Source organism: Bubalus kerabau, chromosome 10 (assembly GCF_029407905.1).
Source record: "Bubalus kerabau isolate K-KA32 ecotype Philippines breed swamp buffalo chromosome 10, PCC_UOA_SB_1v2, whole genome shotgun sequence".
In the NCBI taxonomy this organism is placed as follows: Eukaryota; Metazoa; Chordata; class Mammalia; order Artiodactyla; family Bovidae; genus Bubalus; species Bubalus kerabau.
The window spans coordinates 88701741-88728889 of NC_073633.1; the positions used below are offsets into that span (position 1 = coordinate 88701741).

Sequence of the window (27149 nt, forward strand, 5' to 3'; positions counted from 1 at the left end):
AGCAAGTCATAGGTCCTGTCTACACTTGGGGAGGGCATTACATGAGCGTATGAATACCAAGAGGTGGGGATTATTGAGGGCCATCCTAGACTCTGTCTTCTATGCTGTCTGAACACTGAACAGTAATTTTGTATTAATTATATCTGTCCTTCTACATAAGAGTACTCTGCAGAGGAGAATTCACTGACTGTCAGATGGTACCTCTGATTTCCTCTATTCATCTTTCCCCTCCACCCAAACTAACAAAACTTTGGGGCATATCAGCAGTAGAACAGAACCCTTATTTAATAGTCAATAGAAATAAGGACCATTTGCTTATTGTGGGTAAACTAAACATCATCACAAGAAAGAGTGGGTTAGAATATGCAAAATACAGTTCAGTTCAGTTCAGTTGCTCAGTTGTGTCTGACTCTTTGTGACCCCATGAATCGCAAAATACAGTAGCTAATGTTAAATAGTTAGGGGTGATGCTTAGAATAACGAGCAGCCTATATAGCAGGAATTCCCAGGAGGCACTAGTGGTAAAGAATTCACTTGCCAACGCAGGAGATGCAAGAGACGTGGGTTTGATCCCTGGGTCGGGAAAATCACCTGGAATAGGAAGTGGCACCCCCTATAGTATTCTTACCTGGAAAATTCCATAGACAGCGGAGTCGGGCAGGCTACAGTCCATGGGGTTGCAAAGAGCCAGACATGCCTGAGCACAACACATACAGCAGGGATGTTGATCAGTGGCTCTGGCCTCAGGAGCAGCTGCCTGGAAGATCCTGGCTGTGCCTAGTGTTAACCCATCAGTTGCTGGATAGTGGGGAGATTTTTAGGGGGGATTCTAGGGAAGGGGTCTGAGTGGCAGTAATAGAGGACTCTGAGAGAGCTCAGGACAATTGCTATTAAAGACGTATTTTAATAATTTAATAATCAGTATAGCAGAACCAGCACCTAGAGCTTGAATATCACTTCTCTTGTTAACAGCCAAACCTTATTGAGGTCTTTCACCATATGTAATATTGGTGATGTACAGAAAGGGAATGCAGCCAGTTTTCCCTGTGCCAGTGTCTAAGCCCTGTTAGAGGGTCTAGCAGTGATGTGATCTACAGTTTTCTGTATACAAAGAGCCAGTAGTAGATGGGACAGTTTCTTGGTTCAGCAGATGGCAGAGCTGGGGAGAACCAGCTCCAACCTGAATCCTTCTCCCCTTCTTTTTGCACCCCTGCCCTCCTTCATTGTGCAGTGCCCAGCACACATGCATGGCACCCAGGATACATGTTGAAGCTCCACCCACACCCTCTTCAAACAGCTATTCTGTGGTTCCCCTCAGACCTCAGATAATAAGGTCTGGAGAGGTGGCCCTGGGAGTGGACAAGGGATCCTATGAGGGATTCCAGGGCCTGTGACCCAGAGCCTGGTCTGGGGCTTGCTGCCAGACACAGTCCCCAACATGTGACCATGGAGTGCTGGCTAACACGTGGTATACACAGAAACACACACTGGACTGATCATGAAAAGTGAAGAAGGCTACATGTTGAAATGATATTTTGCAGATGTTGGGATAAAATATATTATTGATTAATAATTATAAATTATATCAAGTATTATTTAATAATTTTGCCCATTTCTTTTTTAATATACTAAGTAGATTTTTAAAATATATTTATTTTTATTTGTTTGGTTGCATTAGGTCTTAGTTGCAGCATGCGGGATCTTCATTGCATCATGCGGATCGTTCGTTGTGGCCCACAGACTCTCTTAGTTGGAGCATAAGGGCTCCAGAGGGCGTGGGCTTCAGTAGTTTTCGCTGCACTGACTTAGTTGCTCCACAGCATGTGGAATGTTAGTTCCCTGACCAGGGATCGAACCCACCTCCCCTTCATGGCAGGGTGGATTCTTAACCACTGGACCACCAGGGAAGTCACTTCCTGTTTCTTTTTTATTTTCTAATGTGGTTACTTACAACTTAAAAATTGTGTATGTGGCTCATGTTGTGGCTCCCTTAACATTTCTCTTGGGCAGTGCTGACCTACAAGGAGGACACGGAAGTCTACTAGGACCCAAGGCCTTTGGAACCTTGGGTTCCTTGTCCTGAGAGGAGAAAGAGCCAGAGTAGAGACCTGTAGAGTGTGGGGCCCCGCGCAGGGGCCCCTCTTGCTCAAAGATGGTTTGGTTTTAAGATCATGTTCATAGTTAATTTGCTTCTCTACCCTCTCATGGCTACATGATCTCCAAATCTTGCTCCGCTTTTCTCACAGGAGATTTTACTGTGAGATTTCACAGTAAATTTCTCACAGGAGATTTCACAGGCAACAAATAGGCTTCCCATCCCCCACTGCTACATCGCAGTTACTTTTGAATCAGTAGTATCACCAGCACAGCAAGTAAAATTGGTATATGTTAACCATTATCTTTTGAGAAGCTGTTATTCTTTGCATAAAGTGGAATCCAATCACTAAGCAAATTTTTTGTAGGTTCTGAGCCTCTTCCCTCCCTCTCCCTTTAGTTTGGAGAACACATTAATCTTTCTGAATTGATTCTTCTGGTAGGGTGATGACATAAGGGTCAGGAATACCTTTTTGGGATTCAAGGGGTGAACATTCTGCTGTATGTTTTAACATCATACAATACATATATTAGGACTTCCCTGGTGGCTCAGATGGTAAAGCATCTGCCTACAATGTGGGAGACTGGGTTCGATCCCTGGGTCACGAAGCTCACCTGGAGAAGTATATTGCAATCCACTCCAATATTCTTGCCTGGAAAATCCCATGGACAGAGGAGCCTGGTAGCTAGTTGCAGTCCATGGGGTTGCAAACAGTTGGACATGACTGAGCGACTTCACTTTCAATACATATATTTTCTAAGAAGAAAATCTACTTATCCAATCTCTAGAGAAGAAAACTTTAGACAGTCCCTTATGACTTGCTTAAGAAATTCATGGGTATGGTAAATTGCTTTATGATAGCTTTAAGAATTTACAGTGAATGTTTTAGATTTGAGACGTCAGTGTTTCAACAGAAACAATGACTTATTTAGGGGGCTTGTGCCTTTTGCTCCTGAACAAATCTGATTTGAGCTTGCAAATAGAAAGGATGAATGATTTAGATGTTTGAAATGTCTTTCGTTTATTACTCCTTTTCTTACTGTGGCAGATAGTGGCTAACTGTTAATAACACTGTTTTTCCTCCTGAACACAGAGCTGATTTACATTACCCAAGCTCCCTTGCAGTTAGGTGTGGCCATGTGACTGAGACTGGCCAATAAGGTGTTGATAGAAGGGATAAATGCCTGCCTGCACCATCATTTACTCTTTCTCTTTTTCTTCCTCTGTTTGTAGACACAGAGTATCCAGGTGAGAGATTGAGAATGTGCATTTTAATAAGGTCCCCAGGTGACACCTATGCACAGTAACTTTGAGAAACACTGTCCCAGGAGATGACAGAGCCACTGGCAGGAAGGAGCATGGGTTCCTGCCTTGTGGCTTAGAGGAGAGCCACCCAGGAGAGCTGCCCCTGGGAAGAGCCATCTTAGATCGGCATATGTACTAGAAACCACCCTTTATCAGTATTAAACCAGAGATTTGAGGGTGGTTTGTATTTGCAGAACTCTGTGCACCTCTAATATATCCCCTTCTTACAAATAGCCTACCAGAATGATCTTATTATCCAAATTATTTAGTATAAAAGATCAAGGTAGATCTTAAAAAGTGACATGAGTGAAACCCTTGTGGAGAATTTTTAGAAATCACCAGTTACAAGACACTGGAAATTTGCATTTTCCATATAATTTTCCTCTCTTTCCCTTCTTTCCATCTTTTTTTTTTTTTTCAACTGCCTCCTTCACTTCCCAGTAGCACTAAAGTTAATGGGTTAAGATTGCCTTTGCATCCATGAATGGGTGAGGAAGCCACTCTTTTGCAAAATCCCCATGGAAGCTGAAAGATAAAAAGATGCAGATGTAAGAATATAAATTTTCATATCTCTCAATTCCATTGTCTTATTTTCCCTTGATTATCTTTAATTTCTTTAAGCCAACATTGATTTATTTAACTTAAATATAGAACTTAAAATGATAAAATGTATCTTTCTTTAAAGGTACAATTATTTATATATTCATCTATTTATTCATTCATTCCTAGTACAGAGAATCGTCCAATCAAGAATAATCTCTTCTGCCTATGACAGGTAGACAAAGGCTCCCAGAAATCAGTCTCTAAAGTGTTCATTAGAGATTTACTATTTTTTTCCCTATGGATCTGGAGATGCAAAATATCCACGAGATGGATGAGTTTATTGGATGTATATGTGAATAGCTGTCACTGGATTATGCAGAGTCAATCTTTTAAAGCTTCATCAGAATTTTTTATATTTATACATTTTAAGAAATCCAGGCAGTTTTTGCTTATTGGCTTACATTATTCCTAGAACTAAATTATTAAAATGCCAGCATGTCTAAGCCTCATTATTTTTTAGACACACTATGTATGCACATACATGTGCATGAATATACATGCATGTGTGTGTATATATGTGTATATGTACACACACATGTGCTGAAGAAAAAGGAAGCTGAAAGAATTTGTGCACACACATGGACAGCCGTGCATTTGCACACATGCATGAACACACAAATTCTTTCAGCTTCTCTTCTTTCTTTTCAGCCAATTATTGTAGAGAGGGATGACATCTATTGTAAAAATTCAAGCAGCAAAATGTAATATACAGGAACCACTAGCCTAGTGGTAGAGAAAAGATTCTTTGAGGCTTTCTGTAGTTGCTCTACACTAACAATAGATCGTGTTTCCCAACACCGGGGGATGGGGGATGCGTCATGGTGTTAGGGAGATTAGGCACCATTGTGATAGAGGTTTTTTTTATCACATTTGAACTTTCCTTCACCTCTGACCTAAAATATCTTGGGGGTGATATATGGAGATATTGTTTTTATGGGTGAGATGTCTCTTTCAGAAACAAGAGGAGAAGGAAACTTGTGTCCTCTGGTTTTTATGATAAGGCTTCATAGCCTAATAGCGCATCTTGGCTTCATTGTTTTTGTGTTTAGTGGCAGAGAAGGGGAAACAGTAAATAGTACCCACATAATGTGAGTTCATGTAACCTGAGTTTTTATCAAAAGTTGAATTATTAACAGTGCTATATGAGCATTTCTCATTTAATCCTTAAACAACAAGCTTATGAGATGTGGACTATCTTTATACCATTTTTTCTGAGGAGGAAACTGAGGCACAGAGAAGTTAAATACTGCCCAGCATCTCTTGGGATTCTAATTCAGGTCATCTGGCTCCAGGAGCCAGGGTCTTACTCATGTTCCGCTACTGTGGACTTGACGAGCTTACCCATGCCTCATGACCATTCTCTCATTCTTTGTACTTTGATTCTGGGTCTGGGTAACTCACTTAAATGTGGAAGTTTTACAAAGATTCAGACTGCTCAGGGATACAAAAATGACTCATTGGCAGGGTGGAGCTTTCAATGAAGTCAATTTCATTCCCTTCCTAATGGGCTATGCGAGTTTGCAAAAATCAAAAACCGTGATGATTTAAAATGGGTCTGAACTCTTTTAGATTTCCATAGAACCTCACTCAGCAGTCCTTTTGCAATGATGTCATAGTTCTTCTCTGTAAGCTAGTAATGCTTCCAGGGGAGGAAGCCAACATATTTTACAAATGTTATCTTATCCTTACAACACCCTTGAGGCTTAGTGAATGGTATTTAGTTACCGTTTGGGGGACTATAAAAATTAGGTTGTGGTTTTTAAAGTTTATTTTTGTATCATGAAGAACTCACACACTTATATGCATGTACTGTCTATATAATATTCTAGGGACTTCTCTGATCGTCCACTGGTTAAGACTTTCACTTTCAGTGCAGGGGCTGTGGGTTTGATGCCTGGACAGGGAGCTAAGATCACACATGCTTCAGGGCCAAAAAATCAAAACATAAAACAGAAGCAATATTGTAACAAACTCAACAAAGACTTTAAAAATGGTCCACATCAAAAATACTTACAAAATTCTATGTTATGTGTTATATACACACATACATGTACATATATGCAAATACTTCATGACACAGTCTTAGTATATGTGATACACCTTGGTGCATTGCATTCTGTTCCATTCTATTCCCCTGAGAAGAATGCTGCTTGTGACCTACAAAGCTGATTTCATGACCTACAAATGGGAGGCAACCTACAGTTTGAAAACCATGGCACTGAGGGACTCCCCAGCATTTATGGACATAACTCAGGAGGTGCCCTGCTGACTCCCTACTGGTATTTTACCGCTATTACCCACTGTAACTTGAAAACATCAGCTTTTTAAGTAGCTGAAAAGTTAGCAGTGTGGCATTAGCTCTCGGGCTGTGTCGTAGAATCCCTTTCAGATGCTTGGTGAATATTTATTGAGTGCCACCTGTGTGCCAGGCCCTGGCATTACCGCAGTGACTCACTGAGTCACAGCAATGGAGAACTTGACCGCCTAGTGGGCAGAGCCAAAGAGGAAGCAAACTCATCATTGGTTAGGTGATGGTGCCTGCTTCTCCAGAAAAATAAAGCAGGCTGAGCTATAATGACATTGCTGCTTCCCCACTCTCACCTTACCCGAGGCCTTTCTTGCTCTCAAGCAGTGGTTTTCAACCAGGAGTGATCCTGGCCTCGTAGCGTCACCAAGTCCAAGCTCTTTCTACTTGCTGCTAGATAAGCCAATAAATACGAGACAAGGTGTTGGGATGAGAAAGGGACTTCATTCCGGAGCTGGCTGACTGAGAAAATGGCAGGCTAGTGCCTCAAAAGAACCATCTTGTCAGGGCCTGGTTGCCAGGTTCTTTTGTGGATCAGAGATGAGGGAGAGGTGAGGAAACAGTGAAGTGAAGTGAAAGTCACTCAGTCAGGTCTGACTCTTTACAACCCCTGGAGTGGGTAGCCATTCCCTTCCCCAGGGGATCTTTCCAACCCAGGAATCGCACCCAGGTCTCCCACATCGCAGGCAGATTCCTTACCATCTGAGCCACCAGGGAGGCCCAGGAAATAAAGTACAAAGAGTGTTCAATCCTTGCAGATGTCCCCTAGAATGGCAAGCCTCAGGCAGGGGTCTGTATTCATTTCACTTCTTTGCAGTCCTTCACAGGTGGGCGGCTCAGGTTACTCCCTGAGGCAGGCCATCATGTACGCCTACAGGAACAAAAGCTGCAAAAGGAAGGTGAAGTCGCAGAAACTGAGCCAGCATAAAATCAAAATTACCCTTCCTGGTTACACTAAGGGACTCTTAGCAGTATTTATTGTCACAACTGAGGGAAGGGGGTACTACTGGTATCTAGTGGGTAGCTCTGGGCATGTGGCTAACACTCCACAATGTACAGGGCAGTCCCCCACAACAAAGAATTTTCAAGCTCAGAATGTCAGTAGTGCGGAAGTACTCAGGAGACATGCTCAGGGGTCCGGGAGACTTCCTGAAATGAGCATGAAGGGCAAAACTCCTTTTCCTCTGGGATCCGGTTTTCCGGCCCAGGCAAACCTATGCTAAAGCCTGTCTCGGTGACAGAATTGTTTTCTGTTGAGTCCCCGTGTTTTGGCATCATAATGTTGCCTTCACATTTAGACTTGCCAACGAGCCTCTCAAATGAAAAGCATGTCCAAGGAGAGACACATTGTGACATGGCATGTTTTTCCATTCTTCTTGATCACCTCATGCCTTGAACCAGTGATGGGCATTTCAACAGGGGCTGGTCATCTGGGCTTTGGGTCTTGCATGAATTTTGTTCAAAAATACTCAAATTTAAAAAGAACCCGAGATTCTTGGAATCCAAATCTATGGACAACCTCTTACTTACTCCTCTCGATATGCTAGTTCAATAGAAGCATCTTTGTTAGGGATGTGGCTCTAAAAGAAAAGGCAAAACTCATCTCTTCTTCAACAGTACTTTATCAGTTCAGTCAGTTCAGTTGCTCAGTCATGTCCCACTCTTTGCACCCCATGGACTGCAGCACGCCAGGCTTCCCTGTTCATCACCAGCTCACAGAGCTTGCTCAAACTCACGGCCATTGAGTTGGTGATGCTATCCAACCATCTCATCCTCTGTCATCCCCTTATCCTCCTGCCTTCAATCTTTCCCAGCATCAGGGTCTTTTCCAGTGAGTCAGTTCTTCTCATCAGGTGGCCAAAGTATTGGAGTTTCAGCTTCAGAATCAGTCCTTCCATGAGTATTCAGGATTGATTTCCTTTAGGATTGACTGGTTTGATTTCCTTGCAGTACAGGGGAATCTCAAGAGTCTTCTCCAGCACTGCAGTTCAAAAGCATCAATTTTTTAGTGCTTAGCTTTACACCTTTATACAGTACAAATGGCAACCCACTCCAGTATTCTTGCCTGGAGAATCCCAGGGACGGGGGAGCCTGGTGGGCTGCCGTCTATGGGGTCACACAGAGTCAGACATGACTGAAGCGACTTAGCAGCAGCAGCAGCAGCAGCAACAGCACTTTATACCTCTCCCTTTTATACCCTCAGCTGCTGGAATTTCCCATGCACACGTGATTTGAGAAGATACTCAGGCTACCTGGAAGAAAAAATATGCTTTTACCGTCCTAGGGCCCCAGTCTCTTAGGCTGTGTATAGAGTACACTGGCAGGCCCCTTACCTGCACCGAGTGTGCAGTGGGGACAGTCAGCACGGTGGCTCCTCCCTTCCGTTGTGCCTCAGTCCCAAGTGCTCCCGATGGACAGAAGACCATGCAGGACTGTTAAGCAGCCTGGTATAGAACCAGGTACTCTGGTCTCCCATCGTTCTTGGGAACAAGCTCTATGCCTCCCAGCCATAAGGCACGGAAGCTCAAGGATGGTTTCAGGCACAAACTTGAGAAGAGGGTCTCAGGAAAAACAACAACAACAACAAATAAACCCTCAGAATATCCTATAAAATCTAACTCTTGGGGAAATACCTGTCTCCATCTCATTATCTAGCTAAGCCTGAAGTGGACCTGGTCAGGATGTAGGACTGTTTGCTAAGGCTTCTGTCCTAGTCCTCACCCCTCCTGCAGCCCAGGAGCCTCCCTACCACCCAAGATCGGGAGCAACTTGTCACCTGGACACAACTTAGGTGACCACTCACTCATCAGAGCTGATCCACCAGGTGATGGCATGGCTGTGAGTCAGAGGGGCACAGTGACATCCCGAGAAGGCAGTTTTGTTGAAGGCCTTTACAGAGACCCTTGTGCATTAACTGGACCCTATTGCATTTACTCATTGGATAAAAAATGGAAAGGAGTACAGGACATCCCATGCTGCCCAGGAAGGGAAGGAGACAGAAGGGCTCCCAGGCAGGTCTTCTGTCTGGGGAACAGAGTGAGGGGTTGATCTTCCCTGCCTGGAGCTGTTTAAGATACTTTGACTGTGCTGTGTGTCGTGGAATTGCCTTCCATAAGGCAGAGCTTTTTTTTTTTTTAAACTCTTGCAATTACTAAATGTTTTCCTGGCAATTTCTCTACTTTAACCAAAAGTCCCCCCCTCCACCACCACCACCACACCATCCTCTCCAAACCCTGGATAATCCTTTTATTCTGTGCCATTTTTATATCATGTACCTAGAACTCTTGGCTTCTGAATTGTCCCAACACAGGAAAGAGGAAGCAAAAGAAGGCAAGAGAGGGTGTCTCTGAACAGACTATGCTTTTTAAAAATTTTCAGGCATAATTATATTTCATGGCCTCTATGTCAATAATCAACTTTTTTTAAAAATAGAGGCAAAGGGAGGAATGTTGTAACCCGTCATATCTACATGACTGGCTTCATTTGTTTAGGCATACATGCATTCATTCAACAAAATTTTACTGAGTGCATATTATAATCTAGGCTTGGGACTAAGCTGACTCTGTGGGAAGTACAAAGATGAAATAAGGCACACTCCTCTCAAGTTTGAGTGGAATGGAGATGATTTGATATTGGTTTAGCAAAGTATAAACTCTCCTAGGAGGCAGTAGTCTAGGATGAAACAAAGAACTGTGCAAATGTTAAATTCATGCTCAGTCAGCAAGACTGGGTCTGGGGTTCCTTGGGGTTGGGGACTGTGCCGAGGAGTTGCCGGGTTGCCTGGTGGCTAGCAAGTGACAAATGAACTCTGTACTAGTGTAGAGGGGGGTGAAGTGAGAAAGTGGTTTTCTGGCACGATCCATGAAAGACAGGAGTTAATGAGACTGGCTAAGGAAGATGGGCAATGCTGGTCCCCACTCTTTTTAAATCTGATAATGAACAAACTTTCAACCCATGGGATTTGGCTGAATGTCTCTGTATTTTGAGGTCAGGAAATATCACTAAGAGAAGTCCATCCTTGCTCCCCTAGGTTACTGCCAAGGCTCCTGTTCCTCCTCGTCCACATCTTAGGACTAATTGGAAGGACATGGAATCCAGTGGAGGGAACTTTCTGTTGAAAACAAAGACAATAAATTCCAAGTGGTACATCTCATGTGGACCCCAAGTCACTGTGCAGATTCTTCTAATTTACACCTTAGTTAGAATGAAGTGGACTTTAATGATCTATAGCTGCCAGATAAATCAGTTATTTCGAGCAGTGTGCTTGGGTGGTAGGGAAACATCCCTTTTAGAGACCCACATTTGAGAACCTCAGGAATGTGATACATTGTCCCTCCTTCCCACCCACCATGGGGAGAGATGACAGGCAAGCTTCCCTGCATGTTGGCAGTCTGTGCAAGAAGGGGAGAATGGCGTGCTGCTCCTTAACTTAGGTTGCTGAGGATGGACCTGCAGACCTGTTCTTGAGTTACTTTCAGAGTGAGAGGGAAAGACCACGAAAACAGATGCCACCAAAAGGGTGCAGAATTCCAGTCAGCACATGGAGCCGGTTGAGGACATGACCATGAAACAACTGTTCTGTGTTCTGTTTCACTAGCATGCCTTTACCCACATGCCAGACTTGTCTCTGTCTTTGCAGCCAAGAAAGTGCCAAGAGTAAGCCTGAAGTCTGCTGAGAATTCAGACGCGAAGAAATAGGGGGAGAAGGCTGGGAAAGAGCCAATTTAGGGCTGTGAACGGTGATGAGTTAATGAAACTGCTTGAATCTGCCTGAAAATTTACCGAGAGCATTGTAAGACAGAAGAGGCTGAAAATATAAAGTGCACTAATCTTATCTGTCATAGTGAACTTCTACACACGTACATACACAGACACACACAGAAACGCATACCTCCCTATATAAGCTTCATTTGTGTCAAGGTATGGAGCTTCCCACCACCCTAGATTGAGTGTCTTGCGCTCCTTTTTCTGTCACTATCTCCCCAATGTAACCATTATTCTGACTTCCATCACCACTGATTAATTTGGCCTATTCTTATTCCTGAACGTCACCAAATGAACTCATGTAATATGTACTCTTTTGTGTCTGGCTTCTTCCCCTCAACAGAATATTTATGAGACTTTTCAGTGTTGCTGTATTTATCAGTATTTTCTCTCTTAAAATTCTGTCTACAATCCATTGAATGAATAAAGCACAATTTGCTTATTTATTCACCTGCCGATGGAAATTTGAATTGTTTCCAATTTTTGGTGCTTTGAAATAGAACTTCTATGAATATCCCTGAGCATATCTTTCAGTGGACAAAGGCACTCGTTTCTCTTAGAAATTTATGTAAGGCTGGGATTATGCATTGTAAGGTAGGTGTAGGTATAGCTTTCTACCTGGTCTGTTCTATTCTTCAGCCCAGGTCAAAGGTAATAAACAGAGTGTCTGAAAGCAGGGAGGTTGGAAGGGCTTGTGTGAGCAGGGTAAGCTGATGGCTTGTGCAGGGGCAGAGGAGCAGGTGCTGGAAAGACCCCCAGAGGGGGCCTGATGCCGATTCAACCAGAGACTGGGGAAGACTCATTAGGAATCAGCTTTAACTTTGTCTAGGCTCAGGAAAGCTGAGCCAAATGACAGAGGGATAGATTGAAAAAATTGCAAGATTTATAAGTCTGCATTCTAGTTTTGCCCATTAGCACAACATAAAATAGTTGACCATGGGCATATAAGGATCCCTCAGATCCTGTTTTCTCATTTCTAAATAAAAAGGTGATCCCTAAATGACTCTTATGAGCTCATAATTGTTTGAATAGTGGCTTCTTTGTCAGTGTAAGAGACAATCACGTGGAGATTACTAAGAGAAGCCCTCAGGCACTTCCTTCCATTGTCTTAGCATCTATCCTTGGGTATTAAAAGAATATGAAAATATATTCTCAGGGCTTTCATCATTCGACCAGGCCAGCTATGTGCCTTTAGTCCTTCATGGAGAGTGGCTAAGCCTCTCTCCTAGTCCTGCAGTCTTTGTATCCCATCAGGGAGCACTGGACCTCAACAGCCATCCCTCACAGGTGCTAGTCCATTTCCTCCCCAATCTCTCACTGATTCAGCCACTGCTTCTGGATGGTCTACTGGTAATTCTGTCACGCTGGCTGAAAAACGCAACTCAGGATGGACGTAGGGAGGTGGACCATTTTCTTTCATTCATCTTTCCAATCACAAAGTAACTTCAGATATGGCCCCTGCAGCCAGCACCTTACACACTGAACTGTCTCTGATACCCAGTCCCTGCCTGCTCCGTGATATGGCCCAGACCTCTCTCTCCTGTCTTGAGCTAAATCACCAAAAAAATCGGTATCCCCAGAGGACACTCCTGTATCTTAAGACTTCTCCCTCTGTCTTTCAGCTCAGGGACTGAAGGAAACAGATCGACCCCAGATTTGCTGATGCCTATCAAGTGCTGTAAAATGACTCCCCTGCCAAGATGGGGTGGGGGTGGGGGCTCTGGAAAAATAAGATAAGGCTCTTAGGAATTGCTAATTCACAGCCTCCTTGATGGAGCCCACACTTGTGATACCTCAAAATGCTTCCTCCACCCCTACAGCCCAGCCTCCTCTAACATGGAAGCCCTCTTTTTCCTCAATCTGTCCGGGTCCAGGGAATAGGGTATCCCCAGAGGCCATTTGTTCCTGACTTCTCCTACCTGAGAAGTTGTAGATCTCACTAAGTTCTAGTTTGTTGTTTCTTTCAAGAGCTGCATTGAAATATTTTTACAACTTGTGTTTATTGTTTGTTAAAATTTAGCTATTTATAATAAATAATTATACTTGTGATAATGTAAGGGCTATATCCTCCTGCATGGATCACAGCCTTGTCTTGGTGAAGGGGCTTGTATATCTCAATGAAGCTACAAGCTACGTCGTGCAGCACCACCCAAGATGGACGGATCTGACCAAACATGGTCTGCTGGAGAAGGAGATGGCAACCCACTCCACTATTCTTGCCCAGAGAATTCCATGGACAGTATGAAAAGGTGAAAAGAAAAGACCCCAGATGTCCAGTTCAATGGACATTAATTTGAACAAACTCTGGGAGACAGTGAAGGACAGAGGAGCCTGGCATGCTACAGTCTATGGGGTCACAAAGAGTCAGACACGACTTATAGACATACTATAGACAAAGGGCTATATCAGTCCATATTTCTGTTCTTGGTTCCTAGCTTGATATCTAGTGAATACAAATTCTTCATACCGAATAAAGAGAAAGTGGAAAGTAGTTTTGTCAAGAGCCCTACTCAAGGCTGAGATGCTAATATATCATCACCCCCTGGTGACAGATTACCTGAATTGCAGGAATATGCCACAAACAAAATATTCATAGTGAACGTTTCAGGTAATAACACAGAATTTTTTAAAAAAGAAAAAGTTTTATGATTTCTATAAATAATTCAGAGCTTGTGAGAGCACTTGTGGCCATGCCCTCATAGGTCAAGAAAAAAAATGGAAAGTCCCTTTCTTAAATTTGCTACTATCAGTATATATAATCTTGAAACATTTACATACCACATTTTTTTCATGTGGAATCCAGCACATAGGTCTGATTCAGCAAAAGCTAAGAGAAACTCAGTCATAAAATTAATTAGAAAAGTATAAAATAGAAATCTGGCCCAAGACTTTTCTTGGGAAAATAAGATGCTGTTCCAGAAATGAAAAATGAGACCCAGCACTGTAACAGATTATTCAAAAAACTGCAAGCAAAGATCTTTTTCCCTGTTCTGCAAGTTTGTCTCCTTAGCTTCTTTTCTAGGGATAAAATATGTGCTTAATCTGCATGTGACTGCTAGTCTCAGGTTGGTGGGCCTGCTGGAATCCCTCAGATCCAGCTGGTATGATTCACAAGGGCTATCAGGCTAGGTTTCATGTTTTCTTGTTTTAGCCATCTTTGCCTAGCCACCTTGGGCTGGCAGGCACTGCTCAGTTAACAGTGCCTGGCATATGGCAGGTCCAGTGTTGAATGAACTAAGCAGATACTTCCAAGTGATACAGACAACAACCCTGGCAGTTAGCGGTAACATAGCCCCACAGCAGGGACCGGAAAGGCAAGCCTTCTCTGAGCCCCTGCTGCACACAGAGCATGTCTCTGAGCACCCAGGAAGCCAGGGATCTTCAGCCAATTATTTGCACTGATATCTGGCAACATTTTGTAGGACCCAGGTCTGCACAGCCCTGCCCCTACCCCTGCCCGTGTGCTGTACTTTTAGGTTATTTGTGAATTGAGTCCTCTTATAACAGTGATGGGAGAAGGCAATGGCACCCCACTCCAATACTCTTGCCTGGAAAATCACATGGATGGAGGAGCCTGGTGGGCCGCAGTCCATGGGGTCGCTAAGAGTCGGACAAGACTCAGCAACTTCGCTTTCACTTTTCACTTTTCTGCACTGGAGAAGGCAATGGCAACCCACTCCAGTGTTCTTGTCTGGAGAATCTCAGGGACGGGGGAGCCTCGTGGGGTGCCGTCTATGGGGTCGCACAGAGTCGGACACGACTGAAGTGACTTAGCAGCAGCAGCAGCAGCAGCAGCATAACAGTGATTCCTAAAGATTGGTCTCTGCATCAGTAGGATCAGGATCACCTGGGAACTTGTTAGAAACACAGGTACTCAGACCCCACCTCAGACCTACTGAATCAAACATTCTGGAGGTGGGGCCGGCTATCAGTGTTTAACATGCCCACCAGATGATTCTAATGCACATTCAAGTTCCTGAACTACGACCATGTAAGCATCACTACCAATAATCCCACATCACTGTCAGAACACGACTTTGAACCCATTTGTTCTGATGGATCAAAGGGCTCTCTGGCTGGTTCTCGGGCAGGTCTTCTCTGCTGAGAATTATTTGGGTTTTCAGAATTAGAAATGGGAAGCAAATGGGTGGTTAAGAAGGAAGTTTGGACTTTTACTGGGGAGAGAATCATGAGCTCTTTTCTTCTCTGTCACTTATGTGGTGATGAAAACTGCTGAGGACTGCAGCAATCTTTTGACACTTGGGTGTGTTACACTTCTGCTTACTTGTTATTCGCCGTGTTGGGTGTTAGCGCTTAAGCCACAGACACATCCCCCAGGAAATGAAATCTCAGCACCAGAAATCTCGAGTTGGACTAGGCAAAAGCACTTCACATAGCAGCTGTTGTCGGGACCTAATGTAAGAGACGCTCAATCGATGTTCCTTTAATTGAGTAGAATGGATGTAGTCCTTGAGTGGCTCTCTCTAAAGTCTTTGAAAGACAGATGATGGCAGCTTTGATCTCAGCCTTCATAATCCTTAGCCTTTCTTACTTTCCTTGAGAAAATCTTGGTCTCAGGTCATTACAGACTCAGGCTGTCATAGGAGATTCAGTCTCAGAAATGCTCCAAAGTCTCTTCTGAGGCATATTTTGGTTCATCATCAGTTTTAAAAATGGAAAATTTGCCCCCCTATGTCTTGAAGGGAATGGCTACCCACTCCAGTATTCTTGCCTAGAGAATTCCATGGACAGGGGAAGTTGGTGGGCTATATATAGTCCATGGGCTCTCGTGGGTGTCCCAGGTAGCTTAGTAGGTAAAGAACCTGCCTGCAATGCAGGAGACGAAGGAGTTGAGGGGTTGTTTCTTGGGTTGGAAGATGCCCTGATGAAGGGAAAGGCTACCCACTCCAGTTTTCTGGCCTGGAGAATTCAATGGACAAAGGAGCCTGATGGACTATAGTCCATAGAGTTACAAAAAGTCAGACACGACTGAAGTGACTAAGCATGAGCACATGTCTTGAATAGCCAGGGCAGCCAGAAGGTTAAGAAACCTCCTTTCTTGTAACTCTCTACCTCTGTTTGTATTCGAGTGCTGTCTTAATTCTGAAAAGCCTGGTCAGAGGACAGGAACTTGACATTGTAGCATATCCCTTTGGTGTCACTACAGTGTTGATTTAATTAAAAACACTGCTTTATTTGTCCCTGTTTGATGATAATCCACCTCTTTAGGAAGCCAGCCTTTGTTGGGGTACTTTGGTCAGTTCAGTGTGGGCAATGGGATTTCCCATCCTTGACCTTCGTGACTAGGTGAGTAGCAGGTGCTTGGTGGTTATTATGCCCCTGGGATAACTAAGGCTCAGTTACCTGTTGTTTTGATCCAGGCCCTGGTAATTGCTCTGCAGTGTTCAAAGCCAGATCCTTCCTGACCATGACGTGCTGACAGGACACTCATTTTCGCCATCATTCAGAGCTCTGCAAGAGAGCAAGTTGCTTGTTACTGAAATGTGTTTGCCTTTGATGAATAAAAAGCTGAATTGACACTGCTGGGATCTGAGCCTCCAGGTGTAGGGATTTGGGAAACCTGAGTGTGCCGTAGGATGAGGCTTAGCAGGACTAAGCTGATTCCTTCAGCATCATGTACTGTATTATTAAACCCATCTGCATTGTGTGGCGTGAAGACCTTTCTTCAAGCAGATTTGGAATTTTCTTGAAAATATCTTGATGATATGATAAAATAATCAGGTTCTCTCTAACCTTGAAACTTAACTAGCTCTTCCCTACTGACAATACAAGGTTCTTTCTACCCAACATTCAGTGCCTTTTATATGCCTAATATAGGGTGCAAGCGTAGCTCACATTACAATTAATTTGAGTTACCAACAGCTTGTCTTTATTATACAGATACAGAGTGGCGACAATAAGAGTGATTGTCAGGCTGCATGTGTGTATACTCGCAGATTACTAAGTGACCAATTTACTATAAAAAATGGAAGGAAAATTACTGAGATTTGTTGCTTTTTGCTTCTTGTTTTGCATTACAGTTCAGTTTGGATTTTCACAATTCAGAAATGAAAATTGTTTTTACGTAATGATACCAGGTTTGAGTTTTTTCCCTATTTTTTTTCCTTTAGAAAATATACAGCTTATATTTTCCCTTAACTTCAAAAACCCTGCAAATTTTAAAATGCTAGGTCAGTGCTGGGGGTACAACCCGGCAGGCAGACTGTGGCTTTTTAATTCACAGAGAGAGAGATGGTGGATGGGGGTATTCTGGGAGACCGTCGACAGGACCATTCATCCACATCCAAAGTTGAGTGGAAACATGGTCCAGAGGAGAGCAAATTAAAATATGGATGATGTTTTCAAAGAAGCAAGGAATAAATCAGGGAAGAACACACACTATTTTAGATAAGATCCACAATAATTTTCTAGTGTGTAAAAGGGGAAAATCCATTCTAGGGAACTCTGCCAATGACTGTTTTTGGTTAAAGGTTGGAATGAGCAAAATGTAGCAGAACTTTAAAAAATGTATTTTGAAGCAGTTTAGAAGAACATCTGATGTTCTGGTCATTTTTTTTTTTTTTCCCCTTCATACTGTGTTTTGTTCAGGATATCTGTGAGTGAACGAATAATGTTGTGTCTGTTCACATCCCAAGCCTACCCTAAGCTAGTACGTTTTTCAACCTTGTGGTAAATTCCCCGTAACATTTGATGGAGACCATGCAGGTCAAAGGTAGAAGCTTCTCTGGCTGTGTTGTGGTAAATGCATTTTCCCTGACCTTCAGATACACTATTAATTACAGTTCAGCAATCCTCTTCTATTTGATCTGATAGGATAGCCTTGCTTTATGTCACCTTAAAATGAGGTCAAGCTAAGTGCTGCAAGATATCAAGTATTCAGTGGCAGTACTCCTTCCTGCAGGGGACAAAGCAAGCCTGACTTAGGTAATTGCAGTGTAATGCTCGAGCCAGGCTGAATTGTTTCTGCCCCTGCAAACCACTCCTCTATCTTTTACATTTACAGGCTTACATCTCTTCTGCATGTAGATCTCAGACCCGGTGTAGCCTCTTGTATAATTTGTGTGATTAATGAACTCTGGGTCTGGCCTATTCCTTGCATTGTAGGTCTATAAATTACCATAATAATATAGGCATAATTGCAGGTACATTTTTATATCCATCTGGTTCTGCAATGGTTTTATCATTCATTCACTGAGAACAATTATTACTCTTCAACCCCAAGGCAGGACACCCAGTTCCAATTTGGCCCATAAATAGTGCATCAGTTTACAATAGGATCGGGGGACAGACAGTGTAGTTTAAAGGGAATAAATAATATACTAAACCTGGGGGTAGGGAGGGGCATGCAGCAAGTGGGGCAAGAGATTGCAGAGAAGTTGAAGAACAAGGAAAAAGTCAAAATGTCACAGTGAAGGTGCTCTCATTTCAAAGAAGATGTAAAGAATTCTTTTTCCTCCTTCTGTGAATCTGAACTGCCTCTCTCTGACTATGTGGGTCTGGGGATCCGAGGTTTGTAAGTAATAAAAAAGAAGATTTTTCATCTTAGAAGGTGCATTTGCTTGTGTTGGCTCAACTACAGGTAAGTATCTTAGATGATTGATGGACAAAAGCCTGATAACACGCCATTTTTAAGGGATTGTTTATTTGAAGATGATACATTTTTAAGTATTTCTTGCCAGTTTGTGCCCTCTGTAATCTCTGTACCACTCTGTAGTAGTGTCAGAAATTTGCTTTGATAAGAATTTTCTAATTAAAAGCAAATTTGTTGTCCCTGTGCCTTGTCCCTGCTGCTGCTGCTGCTGCTAAGTCGCTTCAGTCGTGTCCGACTCTGTGCGACCCTATAGAGGGCAGCCCACCAGGCTCCGCCGTCCCTGGGATTCTCCAGGCAAGAACACTGGAGTGGGTTGCCATTTCCTTCTCGGATGCATGAAAGTGAAAAGTGAAAGGGAAGTCGCTCAGTTGTGTCAGACTCTTTGCGACCCCATGGACTGCAGCCCACCAGGCTCCTCCATCCATGGGATTTTCCAGGCAAGAGTCCTGGAGTGGGGTGCCATTGCCTTGTCCCTATTGGAGCCCAATTGAGACATTTGAGCCTTTGAGACACTTCAGATGCCGTTCCTCTCTCAAGGAGTTTCTTAATGGGCAGGAACTGGGCCTCATTCATATTTTTGTTTTATATGAGGCTTGCCACAAATATTTATTGAATAAGTGAGCAATACAATTTTCAAAGAATCTCCGAGGCTTACAAACACTTTTTTTTTTTGCTGTGACGCTTGTGGGATCTTGTTCCCAGACCAGGGTTCAAACTTGGGCCCTTCACAGTGAGAGTACAGAGTCAACCACTGGACCACCAGGGAATTCCCCAAAAACACTTCTTCAAGGTAGTTAATAAAGCAATAAAAACACTAGCATTTAGTGATTACTTGTCCATATACATACACAAAACCACTCAATCTAGCAACCATTGAAGGGAAACCAATAAAATGATATCATTGTTGCTGGTTACTGAGTTTATAGTTGATTTATACTTTCCTCTGAGTATATATTATATTCATTATGTAAGAGCTACAAAGAAAGGGTAACCATTTCTATGCCTGTCACAGGTATTCTAGTTTAGAAATGCTCTGTTTGAGCCAATAGACTGGAGAAAAGGACTTGGTTATATTCCTTTATATAGTTAAGCCTTGGCTTTCTTATTGAGTAGATGCAAAAATGCCAAATTTGCTTTTCTGTCTTTTGGCAAAGTTTATTATTTTCCTAAGCCCAAGAAGATAAATACTTTTGTCCTATTGACACAAAGTTTTTGTTTGTAACAAACATAGAATTCTGTGAAGTATGTGTGTGTGTGTGTGTGTGTGTGTATATATATATATATATATTCCTATCTAAGTGTTTCTGTAAAAAAACATGCTTCATTTTGAGACGAATCCAATCCTATTAAAATACCCTCAGAGAAAACTCTTGATAACTGTAATAATTATGTCCAAGTCCTCTCAATAGCAAATTTATTTCTGTCAGTATTTACTACCACAAAATGGCAACCCTACTACGAATGAAAGATAGGATGTGGTTATAATGTGGAATGTGAATTGCTTGGACTAGATTATAAAGTAGACATAAACCCCCTACATGAAAGAAGTTGCAGTAATTATAAGTCATAAAAATTAGCATTTGTAGATGATTTTCTGATGTATCAACCATTTGCCAAGCACTATGTCATTGATCCTCAAAATAGCCCTTGAGAGCATGGTGGTGATCTGTTCTATAAATGGAAGAAATGAGTCTTGAATTCAGTGCTTTTGACTCCAAAACCTATGCCCAGAGATGTCTGCAAGCCTGCCACCCTCTTTTTCAGGTACCAAAGCAGCTGTCACCACCTGATCCCGTTTCTTCCTCTCTGAACCAGATGAAATGCACATCTGTCTGCTCTCCTGCCCTGGGATCTTTCTAGGTGTATTTTGCTGGGCACAGGTGGAGATCAAATGAAGCCAGAGTTTGCGTAAGAACCACATAACATGTCATCAAGCACCCAGCCTGATTCTACAAGCTGCCTTTGGTCGAAGGAGGTAGAATTCCTGTAAAAGGCTTTGGTGTATTTTATCTCCTTTGGGAATTTTGGTCTGTGTCCTTTGGGAGGAGAGAGGTCTTCTGCTCAACACTGACTCCCTTTATTTCTTCCTTCATAAAAACTTTACTCTAATTGGCCAACTTGGAGTGTGCTGAGGTGACCTATTTCTGTCTGGGATAACAAAAACATTCCGGATGACTGACGCCTTTTACTGGGGACAATTTGACCTGATTCTAACCCTCCTGCTCTGCTTGCCAAGGAAGATGATCCCTGACAGGTCTTAGCGCCGACCTCTTTTTATTTCTCATCTACAATGTTTTTTCTATTTTCTTGCAAAAATAGCCAACTTGTCCAAGCGCCTAGCTACTATGGCAGTAAGTGCTATTTAAATAGATGCTGAATACATGTGTCCCAGCTTCAGTGAGTCAGTGAAAATAGTCATGGAATCTGATTGCATAAATGCATGGGAATAGTGTTTGTCTCTGGGGAAACAGAAACTCCTTTTGAGACTTTGAGAGGACTGTATGTAGATGCAGAAAGGCTGAGGTAATGATCTTACACATTCAGGTAGAAGAAGGGGTCAACTCCCTCCCTAAATGGAAAATGTCAAGAAATGGCTGTTTGGATTTTCTGCTCTCTAATCATAGCCAATGCCTTAAGAATAAGAGAATGAACAAGGAAATGTCTCAGAAGCTCTAATAGGCTTGGAAAATGTGTAGCTCTTACAATTGGTTTATGGTCTTTATTTGCCTAAGCAAATGTCCTGGCTTATTCCAACATGTAGATTGACATTTTTTTTAAGTACACAATTGACATTAAGAAACTTGAATCTAAAGAAACGAACCTTGCCTTACAGAACACGGTCGAACACGTCTTGGATGCTTGGGGAAACCACACCACTCTGCACAGTTACAAAGGCAGAACTTTGTTGATGCAAAGATGACATTTTTTGAAGAGGCCTTTATCATGTGACTTTCAGTGTGTTATGCTAATTCTACCATCCTGAAATGTTCAGGGCACACAGGTGGTCTGTTAGTGCTAGTCAATTACTAATCCTGCCATAGAGATATGGCATGGTTCCTAAGATTACATTCTTTCAAAGTTGGCAGTGGACTTGAGTGCACAGAGATTAGCAGTCTTTTTTTGGTCTTGGCAGTAGGCAAAGAAATAAGGAACAGGCTTGAAATTTCAGTCAAACAAGTTCAACATTAGGAAGTCTTTCTGATTTTTAATATCCTCTAAACTTCCCTTTTTTAAAAAAATGGATCTTACAAACTCCCACTCCTCCCTCCTCTCTCCTCCTATTACCTTTTCCTTTTCTTCAGAGACTCATCATCTATAAAATGGGGGAAATAATAATACATTTTATCTTCATTATTCACAGATTCCATACTCATGAATTCACTACTCACTAAAACTTTGATGTGATCCCAAAGTCAATATTTGCGGCACTTTTGTGATCATTTGCAAACACACAAAAAGCAGAGAAAAATTTGAATCACAAGGTAACACTCCGTCAGCTTGTGGATGTGTTCTTTTTGCAGTGTATTTGGTGCTACATTTTTCACATTTGTGTTGCTTTTGGTTGATTTCACTGCTCAAAGTGGCCTCCAAGGCGAGTGCTGAGGCGCTGGCTCGTGTTCCTAAGTGCAGGAAGGTCGGATGTGCCTTATGGAGAAAACGTGTGTGTTAGGTAAGCTTTGTCTAGGCATGCGTTACAGTGTTACTGGCTGTGAGTTCAGTGCCAGTGAATCAACAATATACATTACATAAACTAAGGTTTATGTGTTGACTGGCTGATGAAAATGTGGCCAGAGGCTGGCAGGAACCTAACCTCGTATTTCTTGTAGGAGCAGTGGTGCCGTATTCACTGAGTCAGGGTTCACAGCAACTTCATAGCTCACGGTTAGCACAAATGTGAGCATCGACCATGCAGACCTCTTAGTGTTGTTGTAAGGGTCACCTGAGCGGGCGCCTGTGAAGTGCATGTTGCCTGGTATTGCGCTCAGTAACCACATGTACAGCTATCACTGGTGCCACTATTGTTACGAGTTAAAACCTGAGAAAAGAAAACAAGTAGCTCCACTATTTTATCTGAACACCTGGCTTCATTCTGCATCTTCCTTTCAGCCTTTGTTCCTCCATATTCGCATTTTGACAAAAGTGCATCAAGATGCATACGATTTCAGGTGATTGTTTTTCACCCACCATACTGTCATATGTTCTGTTCTGTGTTGTGACACAGCCTTCATTTCCCTGGTCTTGTTGACTGAAAGTGTTGAACATTTTCTTCCTGGGATGACTTAAGAGCAATCCTTTTTCAGTGTGAGGCTGATTAATCTCTCACGACCCTGACAAGCTTTAAAATTCTGTGATTAATGCTAAAAAAAAAAAAAAAGAACTTAGCAATAGAGAGAAGACTCTTACTGAGCAGGAAAATTTATTATGCAATCTTTTTTTTTTTTTAATTTTATCTCCAGTGGAAAACTGCATGTTTTAAGCCAGAGGGTCTAGATCATTATTCAGTGGAACACGAATAAAGTGCTGAGGGTGTACAAAGGAAGAGAAATTCCAATCTTAGTGAAAGTGTTGGTCTAGTACAGGGATGGTACACCTTTTTTATAAGCGGCCAGATATTAACTGTGTTAGATGTTGCAGGCCGTATGGTCTCTGTCACAGCTACTCACGTCTGCGCTGAAGCTAAAAGGTAGGTACAGATAATACATAAGACACACGGCTGTGACTGTGTTCCAGTAAAACCTGTTTACAGTTGAGGTTCAAATCGAAACACAATGTCTGATCACCAAAGTAGGCAGTTCCTTCATTGATTCTATTCCTTCCACAAGATCTGTAGTATGTGTCAGGTTTTACACTGGTTGGGAGTAACTTCAGGAAGGGTAGCAAAACAAGACTTTCTGTGTCTTAGGAAGTTTACGGTCTGGAGGGGAAGAGAGGGATCTTAATTGTATAAATTAACGTGCAATTTACTCAAGTTGATAAATGCCATGAAGGAAGAGATTAGTGGGCAATAAAACTATACAATATGAGAGATTCAGGCACTAAATTTAGAGAAGGAGCTGTACCTTGAGGCTGTCATCAGTGAAATCATAGAGCCTTGCTCATTGTGAACTAAATGATTTTTGTTAACAGGAAATTTAATGATGTACATAACTAGCAGGAAGTAGGTGGTAACTCTTAATATATTTTCAACAGTCAATTGGTCCTTGAACCAGGACAAAAAAAAAAAAAAAAAAAGGCAGGGGGTTTTCTACCTTGAACTAATAATCCCACAAATAACCCCTTAATTCATGTGTAGCTATAACAATCATGCCATCTGGATTCTTATTACAAAACTCAGATTTTGGGGGTCCTTTTTATGTAACACCCTTTTTAAAGATAATGGTTTTACTTGCCAGCTCCTTATTTGCTGAGTTGGGAATGGATTTATTTATATCAGCCACTTCCTTAGTATTTTATTTTTTTGTATTATTGGTCTTTCTAGGGAGAAATGTGCGAGGTTGAGAAATGTACAAGCATCAGGGCAACAGCAGCTGCTCACCGACTCTGATAATTCAAGGGCAATGGGGAGTCAGCAGACCCTAACTCTCCACAGGCAGCACTGGGGCAGAGCCTGGGCATCCTCATGGGCTTCCTGGGATGAAATGTATTTGTGAAGATATGTGGGAGAAGCCCAGAGACTTCTAGAAGTATGTGGAGGAGAATCTAGGGGGTGCAGTGTAGGGGCTGAGAATTTGAGATGTGTAGCTTATTACCATGAATATGATCTCAACTTTCCAACAAGATCCCCTGGTGGCTCAATGGTAAAGAATCTGTCTGCCAAGTAGGAGACTTGGGTTCCATCCTTGGGTTGAAGAGACCCCCTGGAGGAGGAAATGGCAACCCACTCTAGTATTCTTGCCTGGGAAATCCTATGGACAGAGGAGCCTGGTGGGCTACAGGCCATGGGGTCGCAGAGAGTCTTGACTTAGCGACTGAGCATGCACGCACACCCGCAACTTTTCAGCAGGCCATGCAGACCCTCAAAGCATCGGTTACCCTATTAACATGTGGGAATTCCTGATTGTGTCTCTTTTCTAGCTGTTCAGTCCTTATATTAGTTCTTTGGAAATCTCCCTAAATCCTTGAGGTTAGAAATGTAAGTTGTCCCGTATATTGAATTTGCCAAAGTCCTTCTGGGCATTGGTAGAAATAGATTCCTCCCTCCTCACTAGGCAATATGTTTCCTTTACTTGGTGGGTTTTTTTACCCTTTGCTAGTTTTCCATGTCAAGGCTCCCTTGTTAACACGTTTAAAAGGTTGTCTCATCAATATTATTCCAAGTGAATTTTGCAGTATCCTTTAAAGGGGGGAAAGAAAGTGAAAGTGAAGTCACTCAGTCATGTCCGACTCTTTGCGACCTTATGGTCTGTAGCCCTCCAGGCTCTTCCAGCTGTGGGATTTTCCAGGCAAGAATACTGGAGTGGGTTGCCATTTCCTTCTGCAGGGTATCTTCCTAACTCAGGGGTCGAACTCGGATCTCCTTTGCAGGCAGACTCTTTACTGTCTGAGCCACCAGAGAAGGGAGAGGGCAACTAATCATGTGATTCCCTTGCTTAAAACCCTATGATTCCCCAGTGGTGTTAGGATTGACTGAGCTGGGGCCAGGGCGCCATGTAAGGGAGTGTTCCAAGAGTCAGTAATCAAGATTAAAAAATACTTATTGCACTGTTTTCTAAAGATTTCATAGGCGTCAGTGGCGTACACCTGCATTTGTAAATGAGGTCTTGATCCACGCTCTTGATGTCTCTGAGAGGCCACCACATGGGCTTCATCACATGTCCTGCCTCTCTCCATTCACACTGACCTCTGTGGCCACTTACTTTTCTGGAGCTCAGCGTGCTTCCTCTACCTCATCTGCTCCCCAGGCCCTTGCCCAGGTTGTTGCCTTTCTAACACCTCCCAGGGCTGGCCCTCCTGCTCATCCTTCAGAACGTGCTCAAGTCCCTTCTCAGGGCCAGCTCCTCTGCTGTGTGTCCTCATGCAAGCGAGTGCCCTTCCCTGAGAGCCTGTGCCCAATGGACATGCATGGGCTCATTTTGTTTACTGACATCTAACGCCTCCAATTGGTCGCAAGTCCCACAGGAGTAGCACCGAGTTCGTTTGTAACTCTCCTCGCACAGTGACTCACACACTGATGATTCATGAACAATTGATGGATGTTTCTCTCGTGTCCTTCTGGTATAAGGCCATGATATTGGATTGGAGACTTTAAGTATAATAGTTGTTTTCCTGGTGGTGGACGTGTCACTATCACCTTGTTCATGGTTGCAGAGTACTGCTCCTTTTCACAGTAAGTCTTGTGTTGTGACCTTTGTTGACAGCATTTGCAAACAACTGCTCTATTTAGAGGAGGGAGTAAAGTGGTTAAAAAAAAAAAAAATGAAAGCATCCCTCTACAGATGAGGAAAATGGCAGTGAACTCACTTGCCCAGGAGTCTGTAGCACAGCAAGAACTCCTCCTTGGGTTTATGACTCTGAGCTTTGTCCTCATTCTGCTTCCCTAGGCTCCGTCTGTCAGGGGAAAATACAGGAGAAGATTCCCCTTTGCGTTTGCAGCAAAAGGACAAAGGAGATTAGGAACCTTTTCTCAGCATGAACACCTTGCCAATTTCTAGACCTCCTTTACTCACTAATCCCTTAAAACATCCAATTTGCACATCTCTGCCCTTAGAGGCTGAGTGTTTGGTGTAAGTTCCACAGTGGATAAAAGGCAGTGAAATAAATAAATAAAAAGTAATAAAAGGTATCTCCTGGCAGAACAAAATATTCTTTCTCTTATTCACTCTCTCAGGCTTACTTTATCCTCTTCACCATGAAGGGCTTAATTGGAACTGGCTCTCTTATTAGCCTTCCAGTTAAATCACTGCCACGGAGGGACTTTCCTCCTATTAGACCTGTTTGCTTGACAGACCTTTGCAGGAGTTAAGCAGAGACTGAAGTATTCACCAGACTAGGGACCCAACACAGGGTCTGAATGGTTCCATGTGGCCTTGGCTGAAGACCTTGGCTGCTATTTCTACTCCTGCCTGAACCCTGGGCTTCCCTGGTAGCTCAGCTGGTAAAGAATCTGCCTGTAATGCAGGAGACCCTGGTTCGATTCCTGGGTCGGGAAGATCCCCAGGAGAAGGGATAGGCTACCCACTCCAGTATTCTTAGGCTTCCCTTGTGGCTCAGCTAGTAAAGAATATGCCTGCAATGCAGGAGACCTGGGTTCGATCTCTGGGTTGAGAAGATCCTCTGGAGAAGGGAAAGGCTACGTAGCTCCAGTATTCTGGCCTAGAGCATTCCATGGACTACAGTCCATGGGGTCACAGTTGTACACAACTGAGTGACTTTCACTTCACTTCACTTCACTTCACTTCCTAAACTCTGCTGTGGTTCAAGGTCAGGCCTTAGAAATAGTCCTTTTGTAGCTATCACTGTCTAAT

At 42.9% G+C, this 27149-nt stretch overlaps 1 protein-coding gene and 2 long non-coding RNA genes across 5 annotated transcripts in view; 2 read left to right on the top strand and 1 right to left on the bottom strand.

Moving 5' to 3' along the window:
* Positions 1–27149, top strand: part of RGS6 (regulator of G protein signaling 6) — a 622410-nt gene that overhangs the window by 241979 nt on the left and 353282 nt on the right. The window lies entirely within an intron of this gene.
* LOC129621757 (uncharacterized) lies at positions 3747–15536 on the bottom strand. Its single transcript, XR_008699670.1, has 4 exons — positions 15358–15536; positions 7008–7194; positions 6610–6701; positions 3747–3925 (listed from the first exon to the last, which is right to left on the bottom strand). It is a non-coding gene; the product is annotated as an uncharacterized LOC129621757 (long non-coding RNA).
* On the top strand, positions 13829–17165 carry LOC129621761 (uncharacterized). Its single transcript, XR_008699674.1, has 2 exons — positions 13829–15490; positions 16454–17165. It is a non-coding gene; the product is annotated as an uncharacterized LOC129621761 (long non-coding RNA).